This window comes from Gossypium hirsutum, chromosome D01, assembly GCF_007990345.1.
Source record: "Gossypium hirsutum isolate 1008001.06 chromosome D01, Gossypium_hirsutum_v2.1, whole genome shotgun sequence".
Classification (NCBI taxonomy): domain Eukaryota; kingdom Viridiplantae; phylum Streptophyta; class Magnoliopsida; order Malvales; family Malvaceae; genus Gossypium; species Gossypium hirsutum.
The window spans coordinates 26465548-26487405 of record NC_053437.1 but is presented as its reverse complement, the minus strand read 5'-3'; the positions used below and the strand labels follow the sequence as shown (position 1 = coordinate 26487405).

General features: G+C 33.2%; 1 pseudogene; it reads left to right on the top strand.

Moving 5' to 3' along the window:
* The first annotated feature begins 19998 nt into the window (after positions 1 to 19998).
* LOC121214245 (uncharacterized) lies at positions 19999 to 20098 on the top strand (annotated as a pseudogene).
* Positions 20099 to 21858: the final 1760 nt, after the last annotated feature.

Sequence of the window (21858 nt, the reverse complement as noted above, 5' to 3'; positions counted from 1 at the left end):
CAAATTAGTAATTTTTCCAAAGATGTGTATTGGACTGAATTGAATATGAATTTTATTAAATTAAGCTAAATTCATTCGTATAGATTCGGATACACACAATACGGAGTTAGATCGAGGAAAAGAAAAAGTATCGGATTAGTAGCTTACAGATCTGCGTATACTTGTCGAGGTAAGCTCATGTAACTAAATTGTATGTTTATATGTTTAAAATTGATTGTTATGTTTGTGAAATGTATAATTTCCAAGTATAAGTATTGATCACATATCTAAAGATATCTAATAAGTATCAAGTCCCGTTTGAACCTAAGAAATTCGATGGATACAAATGACATTGTCATTAAGGGTTCCCGATTGGTTGTGATCTTGCATGTGTTGCAGACACACCATAGCTCGTAAGAGTGTCCCATTTTTAGCTCTTATGAGCATCCTGATAATTGACTCTCATGAGCTTCCCGATACTAGGCTCTCACGAGCTTCTCGTTATTTAGCTCTTATGAGCATATCGATATATGGCTCTCTTGAGCTTCCCGTTATTTGGCTCTCACGAGCTTCTCGATAATTGGCTCTCATGAGCTTACTAATTAATGGCTCTCCGGAGCTTCCTGATATTGGCTCGCATTAGCTTCCCGTTATATGGCTCAAATGAACTTCCCGTTATATGGCTCGGAAGAGCTTCCTGTTTACATGCTCATATGAGCATTCCTGAATATGAATTGACGGATTATAGTTTCTACACTTCGTGTGTACTACCCGTGTATCCATTGATATTTTGAATGATTCAACAGGAAAAGTTCTGACATGAGATAATATGAATTCGAGACGAGTTATTTCGGGTATATACTTGAATTACATGGAAATGACATTACATGATATAATGAAGTATGAGATGGATGTTGATACATGTATGGAACTTGTTTGGTGACTATGTTCATCCATGTTTATGGATTATTATATGTGTTTACATGGCTAACATGATAAGGATATGTGTTTAGGCTTTTGGCTAAATTGATTTTAACATGTCATGTATACTTACCTTAAATGTTATTAAATGGTAAGTTAATTTCCATGTTATACGAACTTACTAAGCTTAAATGCTTACTCCATTTTATTTCCCCTATTTTAAAGTAACTCAGAAGCTCGTTAAGGTTGGAAGCTAGTCAGAGCTATCACACTATCCATCAGCCCATTTCGGTATATGTAGTAAATCAAATTTGATTATAATGGCATGTATAGGCAAAATTTGGCCAATGATGGCATGTAAATGTTTGTTTGAAACTAGCCATTGGTATGGCTTGTGATTGGTATATTTTAATATGTATATATATGGCCTTAATATGTTTGATGTGTGTTTGAAATGGTTGAATGATGGAAAACATAAAGGCATATTGATGATTGTTTTGATATAGTATATGTGTTTTTGGTTAATTTGGTAAGTTTGGATACTTGGATATTTATGTGGTAATATGTCATGTTTAAGACATGATTTTGGCTTGTTTTGGTTTCTTTGTTGTGGCTTGTTGATGTATTATAATGTTGTGTTTAGGTTGATGCCAAAGTGGATGAGAAATGTGGCTTGGAAATGACCTATTTTCGTCTACACAGGTAGAGACACGGGCATGTGTCTCAACCGTGTGTGACACACGGCTAGGTGACACGACCATGTGTCATCTACATCTTTTAATTTGCAAAACAGAATGCTCACACGACCTAGCACACGTGCATGTGTCTTGGCCGTGCGACCCAAATTAGTATGCTCAAATTATTCACACGGCCTAGCACACGGGCGTGTGGCTTGGCCGTATGAACTAAGTCAAAGAGCTCTCAAGTTTAGACACCAGTTGGGACATGGTCGTGTGTCCCTAATTTGAATGCCCATACGGCTTGAGACACGAGCATATCTCTTGACCGTGTGAGCCACACGGGCATGTGTCCCCTGCACTTTTGAAAAATTTTAATATTTTTTGAAAAATTCTCTGAGTACCCGATCTAGTCCTGACTTGTTTCTAACATATATTTTAGGCCTCGAGGACTCACATAAGGGACAATATGATGGATTTGGATTAGTTTCTGATATGAATGCTAGATGTTATGAAATGTCTGTTATTTGATTTGTAAATTTCGCTAATGCTCCGTGACCCTGTTTTGGCAACGAATTCGAGTTAGGGTGTTACAGTAAGTTTTGATTCTTTTCACTTAAATTTTATAGTTTTGGAACCTTAAAGTCATGAACTAACTTACCCAAGTTGGAATTTTTAGATTTAAGGAAATTTGTGGAGATTGCCATTGTGGGAAATTAAGTTTTTTGTGTTACTTTGTTGGAAATTAAGTTTAGTAATTAAATAGACATTTTTTTTGAATGATTCTTGGTTAGTTTAAAATTTAGAGATGTATTTATGAAAATTTGCATTAAAAACTGATTTATAAAAAAAAATAGTTAATAGAGGGATTAAATGGATAAATTATGATAAGTATAGGGACTATTTTTAGACTATTATTTGGCTGGAAACTATTGGTTAGCTATGGAAATTTAATGAAGGTGTGATTTAGTTAAATGTTGATGTTAATGATAGAATGTGGTCAAATTCTATGTTTGGTGTTAGTGACTAGATTGTGCAAGTTATAAAATGTTGGGATAATTTTAATAATAGATAATGGAAGGATTTAATTGTATAAATGTATTTATTAGAGTTATGGAATAGTATTAATTAAATGAAATTGTAACATAGATAAAGGAACAAACTGACCAGAAGTGAACCGTAGAAAAACTAAAGTAACGGAGTAGTTATCGGCCTCACTATTACGACTGTTTTGTTAAGGTAAGTTTGTATTCCCTGAACTCGAACTTTATAAATTGATTTAATTAATGTAGGTACTACTTAATGTTTTATTATAACTCTAATGTAATTGCTAATTCAAGCGAATGGAAGTATATGGATTTATATAAAATGTGATATTGAGTGATAAAATGATATTATGGAATTTTGATTGAGTAACTACCGTTGGTTATCCGACTAGAGCTAGGTGTAAATCTTCTGTCAGTTTATCTAACTAGTGCTGGGCACAATTACTGTCAGTTATCTGACTAGCACTAGGTGCAAAAAATTGTTGACTCGTTTGACTAGTGTTGGGCACAACTATCGTTAGTTATTTGACTAGTGCTGGGTGCAATAATTTGTTGACTAGTTTGACTAGTGTTGGGCACACAAATGATTTCGTCGAGTTAAATGACTAGCGTTGGGCACAAAAACCTTAATCACGGTCTAACCATTAGGCACCGAGTGCCATTTGTTGGATTATATATTTTGGTAAGGTAAATAGTTCATGAGGTGATTTATATGTTGTGATATGTGAATTTTTGGTTAATAGTTAAAAGTGGGATCCATTGAGATCATGAGTTACTTACTACTTGAATTTCTACTTGGTTGCAAGTTAAGTATTATTGTTGTCCTACGTCTCAGCATCCATGACAAATCCCGTACTCAAAATTGGTGATGTATTCCTTTTTGAGTCTTGGCATGTATATAGAATGTCAATATTAAGATAATGTCCTTTTGTTTAGTAAATCCTAGAGAATATAGTCCTATAAGTTCTAAACGGTTGTAAATACATGTTTGGAGTTGTTATGGAAATACTTTCACTTGGTGTTTGCTTTAATGAATTGGTTATTTTTGTATTATACTTGAGGTGCTTGATTAGTAAATGAAGAAAGCTTATTCATTGAGCCTTTTTTGTTGTTAATTGGTTGGGAATGATTAGTATAGGTTATGCATTTACCATATTCAATTATTTGAATGTTTAAACTTTATTTGAGGTACCTATGAATGGTATATTGGTTGTTGATGGATGACTTAGACGTGGTGTCAATAAGGGCACATTGGTTAGACACTTAAGATGTTTGTTTTGGTATGTTTTTGAGCATGTTTAATTGTGTTTTGATGTTGTTTAAGGTCCCTTTTAAAGTGTTCTTAAATAGGTTGAATGATTATGCATGTAATGGATTTGAAATGACTTGATTATAGGTAAATTTTAGTCGACACGACTTGAGACATGGGTTTGTGTCTTAGCCATGTGTGACACACAGCCTAGCAACATAGCCATGTGTTCCCTATTGGTTCTTTTGCATGCAAGTCAGTGAGTTACACGGCCTAGCACACGGCCTGGCACACAGCCGTGTGATCACTATTACCAAAATTTTGTGACTTTTTACTGAACTTTCCAAATGTTTTCAAATTGGACCCGAATAAATTCTAAGGTATTTTTAGGGCCTCGATGGCTCGATTTAGGGACATTATGTATGTTTTACAATTGGTTTATGATTTAACTATGTTATGGAATGATTTCAAGTTTAATTGTTCTCGATTATATGGTAATGCTCCGTAACCTAATTCAGCGATGGATACGGGTTAGGGGTGTTACAGTTCATCAAAACGAAAATATTTATAAATAAACAATAAAATTTCGCTTTCAACATCCATGGTTAAGCTTTACTATCTTCTCGAATATCTTCAATGAAATTTATATTTGATTAGTTTTCTTCTAACTTTATATATAATTTTCTTTTCCAATATACGAAGTTTATAAAATTGAAAGGTTTTTTTACCAGTATAATTTTAAAAGTCATATAGATCATTGTGGTTGCTTTTGGTGCTACAATGGGTTTAACAATTACAAATTTAATGTAACAGCCTGAACTTTCAGTGGCAATAGAAACAGTGATTTGAAGTGACCAATTCCGATGAGTAAGCTTGTAAATTTTATTATTTAGTATGTACGAGTTAAATGTGATTTTAGAAAGATTTGTGAAATAGTAATTTGAGTTTAGAAGGAATTATTAAGTTAATTGGTTTTGAAAATGAGGTATCGAGACCTCAATTTTATAAATCAAGCCGTAAATATTTTTATAAATATTTACGGAGTGTCATTAAGGTAGTATTAAAGTTCCATTAGAAAATTTTATCGTTTCGATAGTTAATTAATTAAAAAAGACTAAATTGAAAAAGGTGCAAAACTTGATAAAGTGATTAAATAGCATAAATGGTAAATAAGGGAGGACTAAAAGGGGAATTAGACACCCAAAGAATGGTTGAGGCAGCATAAGCAGAGAAAAATCTTGGAATTAGGTGATTTAAGGGCAACATTGTAAATTTTGTGAAATTAAGCTTAAATAAAAAGAAATTTAAAGATTTCTAGGCAATTCTTCTTCAATTCTCAGCAAAAAATAGCCATTAGAGAGCTTCTTAAGCTGGTTTTTATATTTTTACTTCATGTAAGTTCAATTTTTGCTTTTCTCTTGAAATATGTTTCAAGACTTTTACAATTAGGTCCAACCATCTATTTCATTATTTTTTGATATTATAGGTAGTTTTGAAAGTTACCATTGATGAGTGCTGGATCTTTATAATGAATTAATATGGATTTGAAGCTTTAATTTTGTTATATGATGATTTTATCAAGAAATTTAAATAGAAATTGATTTTAGGACCTAATTGTGAAGAAGATTAAATCTTAGGGTTTGACATTAAATTATGTTTATCAAAGGCTGTGCAATAGCTTATAATATTTAGATAAAGTGTTAATTGAGAAGAATTAGCTCATTTGATGAGTTAATTGGTAAGGGACTAAATTGCAAAAAATTTAAAAGTTTGGGTAATTGTGTAATTTCAAAATTTAAAGGGTATAAATTGTGAAGTGGACTGAAATTGAAATATATGCAAATGAATGAAAAATTTTACATTCTAGATCAAGAGCTCGTAGATCAACGAGAAAAAGGGAAATTAACCGAGTAGTCTTTGAACTATTACCAATTTTAAAATCCAACCCAGGTAAGTTCATATGGTTAAACTTTCTTGATTATTTTTTTAATTTATAAGTGCTATAATATATTTATTCATATTTTTTTTGTTGAAATTAAGATTATTGTAACAAAATGAAAATTGAATTGAATGTTTAAAATGAGTAGAACACAGGATTGAGTACGATCGTTCCGTGGCAAAGGATGAATTGACGGATAAGACCATGGTTGGACCATGGCAATGTTTAAATGTAAGACCATAGTTGGGCTATGGCATTTTAATGAAAAGACCATAACTGGGTTATGGCACCTTGAACGTAAGACCATGGTTGGACCATGGCAGTATAGATACATGTGTAAGATCATAGTTGGGCTATGGCATTCTGATGATAAGACCATAACTAAGTTATGACACTACAAATGTAAAACCATGACAGGGCCATGACAATGCATGTGTAAGACCATAGTTGGACTATGGCACAAAAAGAACAATGTACTTATATCCGTAAGCCGTTCTTCGATTCAGTAAGAAATGGTGAGAAACTTATGTGATTAAATTGAAAGATTTATATATTATTATTGATATTGATCCGAAGGAGATGTGTTTATTGATTATATTGTATTTGACAGGGAAAAATGTATGATTTATTTACAATTTAATTTATTATATTATATTAAGTTCGATAAGATCAATGTTTAACCTATTTAACTTACTAAGCTTCATTAAGCTTACTCGTGTTGTTTAATGTTATTGTAGATTAATGTGTAGTCAGAAGATCGGATCAACACATCAAGTTACACAATCCAGTTTAATCTGGTAGTTTTTGCAATGTAAATTTTGGTTTATATGGCATGTATAGGGTTGAATTGACAATGATATAATTTGAAATGTGGTTGTGAATGATATATTTATTGTATGTATGTTTATGTAATTAGTAGTAGAATTTGATAAATCAATGAAATGAGTTAAATAGGCAGGTATAAGCAAATGAAATATTGTGATGTTATGTCATGTTGAGAACATGTCTTAGTTTGTATTGATTTCTTAGTTGGGATATATTGGTGTATATGAATGTTGAGTGCAAGTTAATGTCAAAATGGGTGAGAAAAATGACCTATTTTCGTCCACACAGGTAGAGACACAGGCATGTGTCTCAGCCGTGTGTGACAAACGGCCTGGGACATGGGCGTGTAGTCTGGCCGTGTGACCCCTTTACCTTAATTTCATAAATTAGTTATCCACACGGCCTGATACACGGGCGTGTGACTTGGCCGTATGACCCAAGCCAGAGAGTTACACGGGCTGGGATATGGCCGTGTGCCTCATATCAAATGCCCACACAGCCTAAGACACGGGCGTGTCTTCTGGCCGTGTGAGCCACCCGGTCAGCCACATGGGCGTGTGTCCTCTACTTCTGAGAATTTTTTTTGAGATTTTTGAAAAAATTCCCTGAGTACACGGTTTAATCCTAATTCACTTCTAAGGTGAATATTGGGCCTCAAAGGTCCATCTAAGGGACAATATGAGTGTTATATGATTGATTCTTAACATGTAAAAAAGGTTGAGAAAAGTTCGTATTTAATTCGTAAAGTACGGTAATGCTCCGTAACCCTGTTCCGGTGACGGATAAGGGTTAGGGGTGTTACATTTAACTTAACATTTCCATCTTCTTAAGGTAGATTTAATTATTATTAAGGTTTTGTAATTGAAAAAAATAGTAATTTGTGAAAACAACAAACATTCTATTTTGTTTTATTAGCCTTAGTAAGATCTATAAAGTTTAAAATAAATTATGTAAGGTTTTAATAATTACCTTATATTGTTCCTTTTATAAGTTAACCCAAAGTTTATAAATGTTTTGAAAAGTTGACGTGGGAAATTGGAGGCAATTTCTTATCACTTTGGTACAAAAAATTTTCACCATTAAGTTAAAACGCTTTTACAAAGAAGTATTGAAAATTGTTTTGCAAGTTCATTCTCCTAGTTATCCTTTCTCATTTTTTTTCCTTTGTGAAGGAAAAAAATATTAAAATATAGGTATTTGTTAAGATTTCATATTCTATTTTATAACGAATTTATATATACAATTACTTTTGTGTTTGTTTTTAATATATATGTTATGGTATAGGATGGTTAGTTGAGGTAGAGGAAAAAGGAAAATTTCAAGGGTTCGTGATGATTTTTTCGGAAGACATCACATATCTAGAAGGAATTTTATAGAAAGGGCTCTTGTAGATGAAGATGAAATTCAACTACCATATGATACTTGAGAAATTGAAGAAGATGAATACAACTTATCAAATGGCTTGTCTAAAATCAATACTCTTAATATTAATATAGGTTTTTTTTAATTAATGGTCTTTGTTTCTTTTTCTTTTTCTCTACTGCTTATATATAGATTGGAGAATTGCTATCAAGATGACGTTATCAATATCTATCTATCTATCTATCTATCTATCTATCTATCTATATAGTTCGTGTTAGGTTGAGGAAATTAGCTTACATATTCATTTTTTTAAGTGAAAAAATTAGTTTGATGATGCAATATTAGCATTATTTCTACATGACTCCATAGGTAAGTAAAGTACTTCGTTGTATTCAATGTTTGGTTTCTTTATGCATTTCAGATTGAGTTCATAAAATTTTTCAATGCTCTTAATTTCCTCCCAATAGCTTTCAAATATATATGCCTCAACTGGTTCTTTAAGAAAAATATCATGACTTAGTTTAGGTTAGAGGTGTCTATGGGCCGGGCGGCCCGACGGCCCACCCGAAATATGAGAGGGTTTGGGTAAAAATATAGGCCCGAAATATGGGTTTGGGCAAAAAATGAGGCCTATTTAGAAAACGGGCCGGGCCTCGGGCACCAATTTTTTGGCCCGGGCCTGGCCCTGCCCGGCCCGAATATAATAAATATATATTTTAATTTTTTTAATTTTAAAATATTTTTAAAATACTTTTTTTTATTTTTAAAATAATTTTTGGTGTTTATTAAAAAAATGGGCCGGGCCGGGCCGGGCTCGGGCTTAGAAATTTTTTCCCAGGCCGGGCCTGGACAAAATTTCAGGTCCATATTTCTGGCCGGGCCGAGCCCGGGCCTAGGATGCGGGCCAAAAATTTTCTCTGGGCCTGGCCCGGCCCATGGACACCTCTAGTTTTGGTGATGTAAACCTTATTTTTGCCAATTTAAACTTCGTTATTGTTTAGGTGATGTAAACCTTTATTTTTCTTGCCATCAATTTTAATTAATACATTGCTTGCTCTTGATTTTAGCAATATTTTATATAAAGTTTAGTTATGTTATATTATGATACAATATATATGAGTTTACAATTTTTAAACTTTAAATTTTACGGGTTATCTCAGTTTTAGTTGTGAAAATATTTCTTACAAATTTCTTTAATTTTGTTAGATTTTTATTTTAATTTAATTGTAACTAAATAATATTATTTTTAAATAAATAGTTAGTATATTTAAGATTGTCATTGCCTATTTTTATTACCAATCAGTTTATATTGTATTGCAAAATAAAATTAAGCAGTTGTAATGATATCTTCACGTATAAACTTTTGAAATATAATATTATGGTTTCTAAAATGATCTTTACACCAAAAACTAAATGTCGTTGTGTAACATAAAATGATAGTCACAAAACTAACTAAGAATTTGAGTACGACAAGTGCACCTATCAATTAATAGTATAGTTACGGTGAGCAAAGATATAGTTCCAATGAGAACTACAAGTATTAGTAATTATCGTCTTTCTATTATTTAACTGAATAATTCAAATGATCGATTAAAACTAAAATTAACTAATTTAATTAACAAACGAATGCATCAAAAAACAAAACACGAAAATAACCGAATAACAATCAAGAAACGAAACAATACTTAGGTAAGAATCCGTCTAGATTTCATCTGTCACATTCAATCTAAATTACGCAATTTCTTTACTTAGCACATTGATCCGTAGAAATCCCTAAATTATACTAATATCTCTTTTGAGCATAAGAGCAACTAACTCTAGGTTGATTAATTGAAATTTCTTTTTAACTGAAACCCCTATTATCGCACTAACTCGTGCTATGGATTCCCCTATTGGATTTGACTCTAATCTAGTAGATTTATGTCATCCTATTTCTAGGATTGCATCCAACTCCACTCAATTACGCAAGATCTAATCTTAAATAGAGTTTATTCAACCATCGATTTAAGCACATCAAATATGGATTGATACTATAGAAATATCAAACAAAGAATTAAACACACATAATTGAAAATAAAGAAACTAAGTATTTATTGCGTAAAATAGAAATCAAATGACATAATTCATCGTAGGTTTCATCCCTTAGGTATTTAGAAAATTAATTCATACTTGAAAAGAGAAAAAAAATCAAAGATACAGTATGATTGAAAGAATAAAAGAAACTCATGATAACTTTCTAAGAAATCAACAGGGAATCTTTAATCTTGGCGAAAATCTACTTCAAAGTCAACTTCAATGGTATTTTTCGAGTTGTTTTCTTGAGTATTCTCTGACAGCTCTCTCCTATCTTCTTACTTTTGTCATATATATGTCTTAGAATGCTTGAAAAACCTAAAAATCATGATTTTCCTCTGTTCAGTGTACAATCCTGTGAAGTTGACATGGCCTACCACACGCCCATGTGGTTCACACAATCGTGTAGTCTAGCCATGTGAAAAGGTGCATCTCGTGTAGCTTGCTGCTCATGTTTTCGCTCCTTTTGCTCCATTGTGCTCTATTAAGCATTAAAGCATGAATTTAAAGGATTAGGAGTATAAAATTTACAATTAACATCAAATAATCACCCAAAACACGTTAAGAGTGAGGTTAAAACATGTTACTTTTAGAACTTATCAAATATTCCCACACTTAAGCGTTTGTTTGTCCTCAAGCAAAATTCTCAACCCACATTCAAGTTAACTTTCCTTGATTTATTGTTTTCACCGGCAATGTCTTAAGATAATCTAAGGATAAATTGAAAATTTAAACTAAAATGACATTAAAGAAAACAAGCAATCCAAGCAAAAAAATTTTGAGGCATAAAAACATAAGCTTCTCCCCTATCTAAAAAATAACCTGAAATTTAAACTCAACAAGAATTAACACCCTGATTAAGGTTCACTCAAAGTACTCAAGGTGTTTAAGGTTTAAGTAATGTGCATTCAACAGTCAAACAAGAAATGCTATTACCATAGGCTTTCTTGAATATCAAATCTCTACCACTATAGATACGAGATGACACACCAATCAAGAGCTCTTTACAAGTTTGTAATGAGGTCTAAGTTAAGGGTATGAAAAAGGTCATAAAAGGTGGTTACAATCGAGAGTCAAATTGATAGGTTATCAAACCCAAAGAATCAACTTTTGAATTACAAGAATTTAACATCAATGAGAAATAAAGAGTGGATGTGGGCTTTTATACAAAAGATGAGAGTAACTATTCAAGTTCAAATAAGATAGTATGGTTTATAGACTTAATACTGATTTATTAATTGATCAAGATCCCTCAAACATTTTTTTGGCCTTTTTTTAGAACAAAGAGAAATTCAGCAACCCAAATGATAAAACATAGTTAGGCAACTAACCAATCAATTCTTGACAAAAGGGAATTAATAAAAAGGGTTATTTACAAAATTAGTGTGGTTTTCAGGTTAACATCTACGGGTGATAAGTAAACAAAAATGGATTAGGATCAACGAGGTTTATTAGGGGATAATACATTGTGTAAGCTGTTTAAATGTTAGATAGGTTAAATCCTAAATGTCTTTATCATCTCAATATATCAAATCAATAATGTTGTCTCGACATGTATAACCAAAGCAAGTTCTAGAATAACAAATCTAGTTGACATACTCACAACCAAATTAAAGTGAGCACGAAAGAATAGATGCTCTATAGGCTCAAAAGCTCACAAAAAATAATAGTTTTGATGTTAAACTTGTAAATTTAAAATTTAAGATAATGCTTTAGTTCAGGGAGACTACCTAAAATAATAGTTTTCTAAAAATGACTTATCATGCTTAACTCTCTCATGCCTTAAAGTATAAACAAAAAATTGCATAAAAACCCACAAATTAATCCCAAACAGATTCAATAAAAACTCCAGATTTAGAAAAATTAACTCTAATGTAAGGTTTAAGGAAATTACTTAAACATAAACAATAATTCAGGGACTATATCACATAACATATAAAATCCTCCCCACACTTAAGATGTACATTGCCCTCAATGTGAAAACAAAGATAGCCACAATAAGCAAAATATCTTAAGAAAGGGAGGAAGAGAACTGAAACTGCCCTGAATTTGGATGAATGAATTGTGATAGTGAAATTTGAAAACGTAGGAGATCCTAAATTAATTACATGGTTTCGTGCACACTAATAAGAAAATAGACAAAAATAAAATAAGAGACAGAGGTAGCAGAACAAACAAAAAAATAGTTGAAATAAAATTAACAATAAAGTGCATAAAAAACATAACAATCAGAAAATTAAGAAAAACAAATAACAATAAAAATAAAAGTAGAAATAAAAAATTAAATGAAAGATAAAACTAGGTAAAATCACATGTCGACATATCGAGGAATATCAGGACCGAGAGGCTTTGGGTCAGTCGTGCAAACTGGTGACGAGAGATGAAAGTACTGACACAACTACAGTAAATAAGCTTCCATATGATCCTGCTATTGTTGTAAGTGTCTGATATGTTCTGATTGCTACTATTGTGTGCAATGCATGACATCAAGCGTGACAATATATGCAACAGTGGAATGACTGATGGGAGGAATAGGTTGAGCTAGGTCCCCATGCCTGAGTGGATTATCATCCGGAAGCTCCTTAAGCTCATCCTGTGAATTTAGACGAATCAACGTAAAATGGTTTGCATCAAATCTAGGCTGACGATGAATCATATATATGTTATTCATAATAGTCAAACCCTGAAGGACCATCTATCTGACCAAACTAAAGGAAGAGGTCTACTACGGAGTGTCGAGAAGCCTAAAATACCTCGCCAGACAAGTCACGTAGGGATGCATATAGATTGGTCACTTCCTGTGCCAATTAGACTAGTGGTGACAACATTGAGCCACAAAATACTCAACATCAATCGGGTGGCGCTCCTCTATACTTCATAAAAAATATGCGTCCAAAGTACTCATGACCCCCGTGCTTTCTTTTCGACTCGTCACTGTGTGTGCCAATATGGCATAGATGTATCGTAAAGCAGGGGTAGGCAACATCAATTGGGTGGTGCTCTTCCATACTTCATAAAAAATATGCGTCCAAAGTACTCATGACCCCTGTTCTTTCTTTTTGTCTCGTCACTGTGTGTGCCAATATGGCATGGATGTATCGTAAAACAGGGGTAGACATGTGGCTTTCAACTAACTAAAGTTATATGACGATTGAGTTTCAAAAATGTTGGACCAGTAAACTGGGGTCAGTTAATGGACGTGCTTTTATAGTGTCAAAAATTCGGGAGTACTCATGAACTCATAGGAATATAAACTAAGTGTAGCTCTAAAACTCGAGATGCTAAAGTAACGCATCGTAACCTCTAGTCGAAAAAAATGGTGCGAGGCTCATCCCACCATGATATAGCTTGCTGTAAAAAGAAAGTAGAGCAAAACTCTAGTGTGAGTTTTACGTAAGTGGGCTCTAATATGGTAAAGAATCAGTCCCATGGTGTTGTGTCGACCAATACACAAACCTGGGCAGACAAACCGTCTGCCTATAAGGTATCCCAACTGATGCATCGACCCACCTCTAAGGGTCTCTCCTTCAAGTGTTGGTATTGGTCCTCATGTGGACCTAGACTAAATCGGAGAAACATGTGTCTGGTGGCCATGGTCTGAGTTGAAGACGAAGATGCACCCATTTTGTTTCACTTTTTAAAGGAGGGGACAGGGCCAGTGGCGTATCTAGGGGGCTGGTTAGGGCCCCGACCCCCCTTAAAATAGAAATTTGTCCATTGAAGCCCTTTAGAAATTTTAAAATTTTAAATTAGTAAAGGTAAAATTTCACTTTTGCGCCTCTAAAAATGATATAAAATTGATTTAATCTTTTAAAAATTATAAAGATATAGGCTATTAAAAATTAAAAATTAATTTCGGCCCCCCCAAAAAATTTCTGGCTTCACCCCTGATAGGGACCTTAGTCTTACCTCTTGTGTTATTGTATTTGTCATTATGTATCTGAAATAAGGATGGCCAATAAGATGTATCAGGCTATTGGAATGCTAAATGGGGCAGTAGTATTCAAGTTTGATGTATAGGAGTGACAGTGCAATGGCTAGTGGAACAATAACTAGAATTGTGCGAGAAAAAGGAAGTTTGTAGCAGGTATATATGCAAAAAAAAAAAAAAAATTCTGATTCGACAACAACCATGCAAGCATCATGATAATTAGTAAAACCAAGCTAAACCTTACAATCATTCAACAGAGTACAGTTTAGGCAATATCAACATAGACATGAAAAAAAAAACTCGGTGCCAAAATTCATTTATTGCAACAAGCAATATTTATAAGACATAAAGGACTAGCATATAGAATTCAGAGCAACATTTCCATCAGGTCAAACAAGAGTATCAACAACATTAAATTAAACCAAACTAAAACATAAAACAGCGAATCAAGCAATTTTAGTAGAGTGTAAAATGTAAAGTAATTAACTAGAATTAAACATAAAAATATAAAGAGAAAAGTAATAATAAAATAAAATAAAAAGTTAAAAAATGATGAAAAAGAATGGCAGTGAACAAATAGTGATGCGTTGGTCGGACGGTGGTTATGCAAAATAGAGGAGATATAACAACCTTTTTTTAATGGTGTCGAAAATAGTGGTTTTGGGACCACAATTCTGTCAAGTGAATTATTATTTTATTATTTATTTAATACCTATGGGATTATATTAAGGTCTTGTAAAAGTTTCGTTAAGAATTTTAGAGTTTAAATAGTTAATTAGGTGAAAAGGACTAAATCGTAAAAAGTGTAAAATTTGAATTCTATTAGTTAAAAGGGGCTAAATGGCTATGGAAAGGAAAGATAATGGACTAAGATAGTAATTATTCCATCCTTCATGTTAGTGGACAAATATGGATAGGTTTTATTGAATTTTTTTATTATTTAAGGGTAAAATGGTAAATTGGTAAAAAAGCTAAAATAAACTATGAAAAAAATGCTATCAACTTCCCTATTTCTCTTTAGTTTTGTTGAATTTCACCGTTGAAGGGGAGGAGAGCTTCGGTTTTTTATTTCTTATGCATGGTAGGTTTTCAAGCCCTGTTTTTAATGATTTTTATGCTTTTGGGTTTGTTTTAGCTTAATCTATCTAGTTCGGGGTTAATTTGCAAAATTTTTAAAGGTTTAGGGACTTTCCATGGATTTTTTTGTCTAGTTTTAATGTTATTTGATAGATTATAATCTTTATGGTTAAATAAACATATTTTGTTAAGTGATTTTTGATGAATTTTAGAAATAGGGATTAAATTTTTAAAATTATAAATCCATGGGTTTTTTTGTGAAATTTTCGTAACAATGGGTTTTTCCAAGGTTCCTTGTAACGTTGGTTAAATTGGATTTTGATTAAAATGGTTAAATTTCAAGTTATGAGCTTAAGTACTAAATTGTGAAAAGTTAAAATGTTAGGGGTAATTTTGCAATTTTTCATAAATATGAATTATGGATTAAAATGAAGTCTAGAAGTACTTAATTGAATGAAACTATTGTTTTAGATCACGAGTGTGTTGACGATCGTGGAAAAGAAAAGATTATGGAGTAGTTCCTATGCTTTTGTGATTACTGCAAACCAATCCTGTAAGTTCGTTTATGTATATCAATTGTTATATTCAATTCCTTGTTAATGATTTAATATTTTAGTTCTATTTTGTATTGTTATTTGAATGTTGAATCGTACTGTATTTTCAAATGATGTGTTATTCAGCCTTAGTGCCTAGCAGGCTTAGTACCAGTGTTACTCAGGCTTAGTGCTTAACAAGCTTAATGTCGGTGTTAATCAAGCTTAGTGCCTAGCAGGCTTTGAGTCGATATTGTAAATGATAACATCCCTTGGAAATTTGGTAATTGATAGTAAATGAGTTGACTTATCAAACTTACTATGCTTTTTTGTGCTTACTCATTTAATTTGATTTTGTAGGACTCTTGGAATCGTAGCATCGATTGGATCAACTTGGAAGCTTACACACTATCATCTATACCTTGGTAGTCATTTTGTACTTGTTTTGAAGTTGGTTTAAAGTGGCATGTAATAGGAAGAGTCTTATAAGACTTTGATATTTTGTGGTGGAATTAGATGTTATAAATGGTCATTTGATGTTTATAAGATAGGCTTGGTATTTTTGTGTTTATGCTTGTAAATATGAGAATTGATGTATATATATAATATTTGAAATAGTTGGGATGTTGATTGTGTTGGTGTTTAGGTTAGTTGATGGAAATAGGTTGTAAACACGTGATTTTTATAATAATGTTTGATATAATTGTGGTGCCTTTGAATGACATATTGGTTAGATGCATTAGGATGTTTGAAATGGCTTATTTAGGAGTGTTTGAATGATGTTTAGATCCCTTGAATGTATGCTCAAATGATTTGGATGGTTAGGTATGATTTTGGTTTGAAATGGCTTGAAATTAGGATCAAATTATGGATCACATGGTATGGGACACGAGTTGTCACACGACCTAGCGACATGGCCGTGTGTCTTTTAAAATTTTTAAGTGCTTCAAGTCAGTAAGTTACATGGCCTAGCACACAGCTCTGTGTCACAACTCAGAGAGTTACACAGCCGGCATATGGCTGTGTGACCCTACTCAGTGAGTTACAGGGTGAGGACGCGGGTTGGGACACGGTCGTATGTCCCTTTGTTCGAATGTTACACGGCCATGTACCCTTTTTTTGAATGTTACACGACCGTGTGAGCCCTGTTTTCCAATTTTTGCTACTTTTTCTTAAAATTCCTATTTTGTTTCAAATTAGTCTTGAATCACTTCTAAGCTATTTTTAGGGTCTCGAAGGCTCGATTTAGGGACAAAATGCATTTGATTGATTGATTTATAATAAGTTTTATTTATTTTATGATATAATGATAAATGTTTTTCGGTTAATCGGTAATGCTTCGGAACTTTAATCTGGCAACAGAGAGGGGTTACGGATGTTACAGGAGAGGTGGCGATGACATGATAGAATGGCAAAGGCTATGGCTGATGATGGCATGAAGGAAATGAGTGATGTAAGCAGAGGGGTAGGGGATACTTAAACAGTGGATGGTTGGAAAGGAGAAGAGGAAGAAATCGGGAAGGGGAAAAATTTTGGGGACTGGACGTGGAGGGGGAAACGACAGCTTGAGTGGATAAAGATGGCTAAAGGGGAAAGAAGATGGGAAAGACTGGAAAAAGGGAAAGAAATAGGGGAGCTAGTGGCGTGAGTGGTTAATGAAGGCCAATGGGGTGAACGAATGCAAGGAGAAATAAAGAAAATGTGAGAATGGAGGAAGGGGAAGAAAAAGAAACGGGGAAAAAATTTAGGGTTTTAGAGAAGAAAGAAGGGCGCAGTTGTGTAAGTAGTCCGTGTTGGGTCACACGGCCGTGTCGCTCAATCGTGTATGTCTCTAAGCTTGTGTGGCTATTGGCATACCCCTTTCCAACCTTCACACGATCGTGTATATGGCCCGTATTGGTTCACACAGTCGTGTATCCCTTTGAGCTCGTATGGCTCTTAATAATCCCATTCCAATCGTCACACGACCATGTATTCCGGTAGTGTGTGTTACAGGGCCTTGTCACTCAATCATGTATCTCTCTAGGGACGTGTGTGCCATAAGAAAATTTTAAAAAAATTGCTCTAGTATTCACACTGTCCATAGCATGCTTGTTTGTCTAGGCCATGTGACACTATAGAGCCATGTGGCTTTGATTTAATCCATTCCCCGTATGCACTTGTGTGTGTGCCCATGCCATGTAGGCCAAACGATTGTGTCTCCAGGTCATGTGGTCTACCCCAAACCGTATTGTCCTTTTTTTTCAATTAATAAAAATAAATGTAAGGAAACAACATACTAAGCATGCAACAAAAATAAATGAAATTTTAAAAAAAACCACTCAGGTTGACTCCCAAGAAGCTCTTATTTAGAGTCTAAGCTCGACTTTCCATTCCAAGCACACGATTAGTTTGGATTTTGGATTCGGAGCTCCTCTCTCTCATTATCAATATCACCACCTAGATAAAGTTTGAGTCGATAACTATTTACCTTAAACATTCCATATCTAGGGTGTGTTACCTCAATTTGTCCAAATGGAGGCATATGTTTTACCATAAATGGATTGGACCATCTTGACTTAAGCTCTTTAGGGAACATTCATGGATCTAAATTGTCTAGCAACACTTTGTCTCCAACTATGAATTGGTTTGTCCTCTTGAAATGCACATCATGACATTACTTTGTTACTTTTTTGTACATTCTTGGGTTCTCATAAGCCTTTGCTCATCATTCATCTAGTTTACTGAGCTGCACCATTCCTTCTTCACATGTTTTTTGACTTCTATCACCTTAAACAGGACACGATTCTAGCACATCTTCATGACTAATTTCCTGTAAAGAATGTTGAACCACATGATTAATAAAATCAACAGAATAATGAATATCATCTCACTTACTATAAACTCTCACAACATCACGTGCTTGAAGAGTAACCTCTTCATCGCCTACCCTCAACACAAGTTCACTAGTACTCATATCAATAATAGTTCTAGTAGTGGCTAAAAAAGGTCGACCTAAAATCTTGGGTACCTTAATATCCTCATCCATGTCTAGTATAACAAAATCAATAGGGAATATGAATTTATCAATTTTAACAAGCACATCCTCAATAATACCCCTAGGATACTTAATTGATTTGTCAACTAATTTAATACTCATCCTAATGGGTTTTGGTTCCCCAAGACCAAGTTGTTTGAACATTTTATAATACATTAAATTTATACTAGCACCCAAATTAGCCATAGCTTTTTCAACATTTAAGCTACCAATAAAACAAGGGATAGTAAAACTCTCTGGATCTTTAAGCTTGGTGGGTAGTTTGTTTAGGAGAATGGTCGAGCACTCCTCATTTAGCTGCATAGTGGACAACTCTTTGAACTTCCTTTTATTTGTTAACAACTCTTTTAAAATTTTTGCATATTTGGGTATATCCGAAAGAGCTTCAACAAAAGGTAAGTTAATATATAATTTTTTTAAAAGTTTAAGAAATTTACCAAATTGTTCGTCTATGTGTTTTTCTTCAACTTTGCCAGATATAAAATTGGTGGTTTGTATTCTTTCAACTCCAACTTACGCTCTTTCTTGCATTCTTCAACCTTATCATTTTTCTCAACAGCTTTTGGATTCATATTCTTTTTAGGCTTGGCTAGCACCTTTCCATTTCGTAAAGTGATTGCATGGACTTGCTCTTTTGGGTTGGTTTCAGTGTTATTAGGTAAACTGCCTTGTTGTCTCTTTGAAACCAATTTAGCAAGCTGGATAATCTAATTCTCGAGACCCTGAATAGATTCCTGTTGATTCTTCAAAGCTTTTTTAGTGTTTTGGAATCTAGTTTTGACACTGAAATAAATTTACTCAACATCTTTTGAAGATTCGGCTTCTTTTCTTACTAATCAGGTTGTTGGAAGCCTGGAAAGGGTTGTGACATTTGATTTTCTTGACCACCCCAAGAAAATTTGAATAATTCCTACATCTTGGGTTATAATTATTGCTATAAGGGTTATTTTGAGTTCTAAAATTATTACCCATAAAGTCAACTTGCTCATGCTCCATGTTAGACTTGAAGGATAAAACTTCCGGATTGATCATCCCCGCTCCAGTCGCATCACATTGAATTACTAGATTCACCTATTTACTGAAATTCAAACCATCAAATTATTTTACTAAGAGCTTCAACCAGACTCGCCAACATAGCAACTACATCTATATTAAAAACATCGGCTACCTTGGTAGGCTTTGTTCTCATAACTTGCCACTGATAGTTACTCAGAGAAATCTCTTTAATAAATTCTCGGGCTACCTTAAGTGTTTTATTATTTAGTGTTCCGTCAGCTACTATATCAATCATTTGCCTAGTCAAGGGATTCAAACCATTGTAAAAATTTTGAACTTGTAACCACAAAGGTAACCCATGATGATGACACTTTCTCAAAAGATCCTTAAATCTCTCCTATGCATCATATTAAGCTCAAATTGAGCAAAAGAAGAGATGACATTCCTTAACATAGTTGTTTTGACGATGGGAAGTACTTTAACAAAAACTTTTCAATCATCTCAGCTCAAGTAGAGATGGAACCCCATGGAAGTAAATTCAACCACTATTTTGCTTTGTTCCTCAAAGAAAATGGGAACAACCGTAAGCATATGGCATCATCAATAACACTATTGATATTAAATGTGTCGTAGATCTCCAAAATGTTAGCTAAATGAGCATTCAGATCTTCATCTTGCAACCCATCAAACTGAACATACCGTTGCACCTTTTGAATTATGTTCGGCTTAATATCAAGATTATTTGTAGTAATAATCGGTCTGACAATACTTGACTCAGCCCCAATCAGAGTGGGCTTAGCATAGTCATACATAGTCCGAGGAGCAAGATGTACAGGAAGTTGTAGATCACCAGGATTAATATCCATCTCCACAGTAATGTCTTTTTTGTTGTTGATCATCTATGAAAATATGTTGTTGACCTTGCCTTGCTTCTTTAACCTCTTTTCGATTTTTACGAGCAACCTTTTTGAATTTTACTATAGAAAAGTAATGGTTCCAACAGGTTGCCTCTAGTCATAAACTAAAGGAACCTGTAAGAATCTAACAAAAGAAAATCAGAAGTTAAAAATTAAATTTAAAAAAACATTAAAATAAAAATAAAAAAGGGCTAAATTAATAACGCCAAAAACTTAATGGTCACAAAACTAACTAAGAATTTGACTAAGGCAAGTGTAACTATCAATTACTAGTATAGTTACGGTGAGCAAAAATATTGTTGCCACGAGAACTACAAGTAATAATAATTACCGTCTTTCTATTATGTAACTGAATAATTCAAATGGTCGATTAAAACTAAAATTAACTAATTTAATTAACTAATGAACGTATCAATGAACAAAACATGAAAATAATTGAATAACAACCAAGAAATGAAACAATACACAAGTAAGAATCCGCTTAGATTTTATCTATCAAATTCAATCTAAATTACGCAATTTCTTTACTTAGCACCTTGATCACTGGAAAGCCCTAAATTATGTTAATATCTCTTTCGAGCATAAAAGTATCTGACTCTAAGTTGATTAATTGAAATTTCTTTCTAATTAAAACCCCTATTAACCCATTAACTCATGCTATGGATTCTCCTATTAGATTTGACTCTAATCCGATAGATTTATATCATCCTATTTCTAGGATTGCATGCAACTCAACTTAATTATGCAAAATCTAATCTTAAATAGGGTTTATTCAACCACTAGTTTAAGCATATCAAACATGTATTAATAATTTAGAAAAATAAAACCAAGAATTAAGCACATATAATTTAGAACAAAGAAACTATGTATTTATTTTGTAAAATATATATCAAACGACATAATTCATCGTAGGGTTCATTCCCCTCAGGTATTTAGAAAATTAGTTCATACTCGAAAAGATAAAAATCAAAGATACAATATAACCGAAAGAATAAAAGTAACTCATGATAACTTCCTAAGAAATCAACTAAGAATCTTCAAACTTGACCAAAATCTACCTTATAGGTTCGACTTCAATGGTGTTTTTCGAGTCATTTTCTTGATTATTTTCTTACAAATTTCTCTTATTTTCTTACTTTTGTCACATATACATCTTAGAATGCCCGAAAAACCTAAAATCGTGATTTTTGCTGTTCAGTGCGCAATCTCATGAAATTGACACGACTTACCACACGTCTATATGGTTTACATGGCCGTGTGATTTGGCCGTATGAAAAGGTGCAGCTCATGTGGCTC